This window comes from Lampetra planeri, unplaced genomic scaffold (assembly GCF_965212315.1).
Source record: "Lampetra planeri unplaced genomic scaffold, kcLamPlan1.2.h2 scaffold_1754, whole genome shotgun sequence".
In the NCBI taxonomy this organism is placed as follows: Eukaryota; Metazoa; Chordata; class Hyperoartia; order Petromyzontiformes; family Petromyzontidae; genus Lampetra; species Lampetra planeri.
In genome coordinates this window covers 1-5,000 of record NW_027614491.1, presented here as the reverse complement: position 1 = coordinate 5,000, position 5,000 = coordinate 1, and the positions used below count along the sequence as shown (strand labels likewise).

The following is a 5,000-nucleotide window of genomic DNA, read 5'->3' as shown; positions in this document are numbered from 1 at the left end:
GGAAGACGCTTCTGGAAGCGGGAGCAGTCTTCTGGAAGATGTCTTCTGGAAGAGGAAGACATCTTCTGGAAGAGGAAGAATTGTCCAGGAAGACGCTTCTGGAAGCGGGAGCAGTCTTCTGGAAGACGTCTTCTGGAAGGGGAAGACATCTTCTGGAAGAGGAAGATTTGTCCAGGAAGATGCTTCTGGAAGCGGGAGCAGTCTTCTGGAAGATGTCTTCTGGAAAAGGAAGACATCTTCTGGAAGAGGAAGAATTGTCCAGGAAGACGCTTCTGGAAGCGGGAGCAGTCTTCTGGAAGATGTCTTCTGGAAAAGGAAGACATCTTCTGGAAGAGGTAGAATTGTCCAGGAAGACGCTTCTGGAAGCGGGAGCAGTCTTCTGGAAGATGTCTTCTGGAAAAGGAAGACATCTTCTGGAAGAGGAAGATTTGTCCAGGAAGATGCTTCTGGAAGCGGGGAGCAGTCTTCTGGAAGATGTCTTCTGGAATAGGAAGACATCTTCTGGAAGAGGTAGAATTGTCCAGGAAGACGCTTCTGGAAGCGGGAGCAGTCTTCTGGAAGGACGTCTTCCGTAAAAATGGAAGACATCTTCTGGAAGAGGAAGAGGCTTTAAAAAAAACACCGTCCGTGGCTTGGCATGGAGAATCGATGCCCAGCGCTGAACGTGAATGTGGCTGTCTCGCAGAGACTCAGGTGAGAGACTCACCACTCACTCACCACTCACTCACCACTCACTCACTCACCACTCACCCACCACTTACCACCACCACTCACCACTCACTCACCACCACTCACCACCACCACCCACCACTCACTCACCACCACACCACCACCCCCACCACCCCACTCCCCACTCACTCACCACTCACCCCACAACCACCCACCCCCCACTCACACCACCACTCACCACCTCACACCACCACACCCCACCCACACACCACCACACACCCACCACTCACCACCCACCACCAACCCCACTCACCACCCACCCACCACCCACCACCCCCCCACCACCCACCACCCACCACTCACCACTCACCACACACCCCCACTCACACCACCCCCCACACACTCACCACCCCACCCACCACCCACTCACCACCCCCTCACCACCCACTCCCACCCACCACCACTCACCACTCACACACCACTCACCCACCACTCACTCACCACCACTCACCCACACACCCCCACACCACCACCCACTCCCCACACACCTCCCCCACTCACCCCCACTCACCCCCCACCACCCCCCACCACCACTCACTCACCACTACCCACCTCCCACCCCCCACTCACTCACCCCACTCACCCCACCACCACCCACACCACCCCCACCCCACCAACCCTCACCCCACTCACTCACCACCACCCCCCACACACCCACTCACACACACCACACCCCCCACCACCCCACCACCCCCCACTCACCACCTCACCCACACCACCCACTACACCACCCACACTCCCCACTCACTCACCCACCACCACCACCACTCACCACCCCACACCACCCCCACCACCACCCACCCACCACTCACCACCCCCACCCACCCCACCACCACCCACCACTCACTACCACTCACCACCACTCCACACCACCCCCCACCACCACCACCCTCACACACCACCCACCCACCACCACTCCCCCACCACTCACCCACCACCCCACCACCACTCACCCCACCACCCCCACCACCACTCCACTCACCCCCACCACCCACCACCACCACCACTTACTCACCACCACCCACCACCACCACCACTCACCACTCACCCACCTACCCCACCCACCACACACACACCCCCACTCACCACCCACCACACACCTCACCACCCACCACTCACCACCCCCCCCTCACCCACCACCTCCCCCCCACACACACCACACCACCACCCCCCACTCACCACACCACACCACTCAACCACCCCACCACCCCAAACCACCCACCCACCACCACCACCACCCACTCACCACCACCCACCCTCACCACCACTCCACTACCCCACTCACTCACCACCACCCACTCACCACCACCACCACTCACCACTCACCCACACTCCCACTCACCACCACTCACCACCCACACCCCACCACCACCACCACTCACTCACCCACACACCCCCACTCACTCACCACCACTCCCCACTCACTCCCCACTCACTCACCCACTCACTCACCACTCACTCCCACACTCACCACCACTCACCTCCCACCACCACTCACCACTCACTCACCCACTCACTCACCACTCACTCACCACTCACTCACCACCACTCCACTCACCACACACTCACCACTCACACACCCCACTCACTCACCACTCACCTCACCCACTCACCCCACTCACTCACACCCCACTCACCACCACTCACCACTCACTCACCACTCCACCACCACTCACCACCACCTCACCACCCACTCACACCACTCACTCACACACCCACTCACCACCCCACTCACTCACCACTCACCACCCACTCACTCACCACTCACTCACCACCCACCCCTCACCACTCCCACTCACTCACTCACCACTTACTCACCACTACCACCACTCACTCACCCACTCCACACCCCTCACCACCCCACTCACTCACCACCCACTCACCACCCACCACCACTCCCACATCACCACCACTCACTCCCCACTCACTCACCACTCACCACCACACTCACTCACCCACACCCCTCACCCCCACACTCCCCACTCACCTCCCACTCACTCCCCACTCACTCCACCACTCACTCCACCACTCACTCACCACTCACCACCACTCACACCCACCTCACCTCACCACCACTCACCCACCACTCACCCACCACCCACTCACCACTCACTCCCCACTCACCCACCACTCACATCACCACTCCCCCCACCACTCCCACTCCCCACTCACTCCCCACCTCACTCCACCACTCACTCACCACCACTCCACTCCCCCACTCACTCCCCCACTCACTCACCACTCACTCCCCACTCACCTCACCACTCCCCTCACCCACTCACTCACCACTCACTCCCCACTCACTCACCAATTACTCACCACTCACTCACCACTCACTCACCACTCACTCACCACTCACTCACCACCACTCACCACTCACTCACCACTCACTCACACACCCACTCACTCACCACCCACTCACTCACCAATTACTCACCACCTTACTCACCACTCACTCACCACTTACTCACCACTCACCTCACCACTTACTCACCACTCACTCACCACTCACTCACCACTCACTCACCCCCACTCACCACCCACTCACCACTCACTCACCACTTACTCACCACTCACTCACCACTCACTCACCACTCACTCACCAATTACTCACCACTCACCGCACACTCACCACTCACTCACCACTCACTCACCAATTACTCACTCACCACTCAGTCACCACTCACCACTCACTCACCACTCACTCACTCATTCATCCACCAACTCCTTCACCCACCCACTCATTCACCCACCCACTCATTCACTGCTACTCACTAAGGACCTTACACGGGGGACCTTTGTCTTTGTGTGTTCATTGCTGCTGCTGCTACTCGCTAACAGCACTTGCCCCTGCAGCCTGTCACAGGCTACACGGGGGGAGCTTTGTCTTTGTGAACTCAGAGATTCTCTTCGGCCAGGGAGCGTCTGGAAGATGGCGGCCTCCTGCATCCGCGGCTGAGGCCTCGTCGCCAGGAGAGCGGCAGGCTTCTGCTGCCGCTGGCGGAGGAGGCCGAGCGATGTGATTGGGCTGCCGCTGCGGCTGGCGCTGCAGGAGGCGGGGCTGGCGGCGGCGGACGAATCCGATTGGCCGGCACCGGGCGACGGGTTGGAGGACCGAGGGGAGACGCTCCTCGCACGCGATTGGTCAGTCGGGAGAAACGGCCGCCCTCTGCTGCACTGTCTCTCTCCCCGGACAAACCGGACACAACAATAGAAACAAGAACAATAGAAACCAGAACAATACAAACAAGAACAATACAAATGAGAGAACAATACAAACAAACACAACAACACAAACCGGACACAACAATAGAAACGAGTCACAACAATTGAAACAAGTCAGACCAATACAAACGAGACACAACAATAGAAACGAGACACACAATAGAAACGAGTCAGAACAATAGAAACAAGTCAGAACAATACACACAGACACAACAATACAAACGAGTCAGAACAATAGAAACAAGTCAGAACAATACACACAGACACAACAATACAAACGAGTCAGAGCAATAGAAACAAGTCAGAACAATACACACAGACACAACAATACAAACGAGTCAGAACAATAGAAACAAGTCAGAACAACGCAAAACAAACACAACAACACAAACAGACACAACAACACAAACGAGTCAGAACAATACAAACAGACACAACAACACAAACACACACAACAATACAAACGAGTCAGAACAATAGAAGCGAGTCAGAACAACACAAACGAGTCAGAACAATACAAACAAGAACAACAATAGAAACGAGTCAGAACAATAGAAACGAGACACAACAATACAAACAAGAACAATACAAACAGACACAACAACACAATCAGACACAACACAACAACACAAACAGACCACAACAACACCAACAGACAACAATACAAACAAGAACAATATAAACAAGAACAATACAGACACAACAACACCAACAGACACAACACAAACACAACAACACAAACGAGTCAGAACAACACAAAACGTTGGTACCAGCGACCTCTGCCCCCCCCCCCCCCAGGTGGCTGAGCTCTGTGGGCGTCTCCGCTCCGTCTCTCCGGGGCCCCCGGCGCCGACGTGGCCGCCCGGCTTCCTCGCGGCTCCTCCACGCCCTGCGCGCACTAGCGGCCCGCAAGCTCCACGGGAAGGACGTGGAGCTCCGTGGGGGGGACGTGGAGCTCCGTGGGGGAGACGAGCTCCGTGGAAATGACGTGGAGCTCCGTGGGAAGGACGTGGAGCTCCGTGGGGGGGACGTGGAGCTCCGTGGGG

The 5,000-nt window shown here is 57.0% G+C and overlaps 1 long non-coding RNA gene across 1 annotated transcript; it reads left to right on the top strand.

Moving 5' to 3' along the window:
- The first annotated feature begins 603 nt into the window (after nt 1–603).
- On the top strand, nt 604–4,991 carry LOC144739857 (uncharacterized). Its single transcript, XR_013589524.1, has 3 exons — nt 604–693; nt 3,648–3,873; nt 4,753–4,991. It is a non-coding gene; the product is annotated as an uncharacterized LOC144739857 (long non-coding RNA).
- The last annotated feature ends 9 nt before the right edge of the window (nt 4,992–5,000 follow it).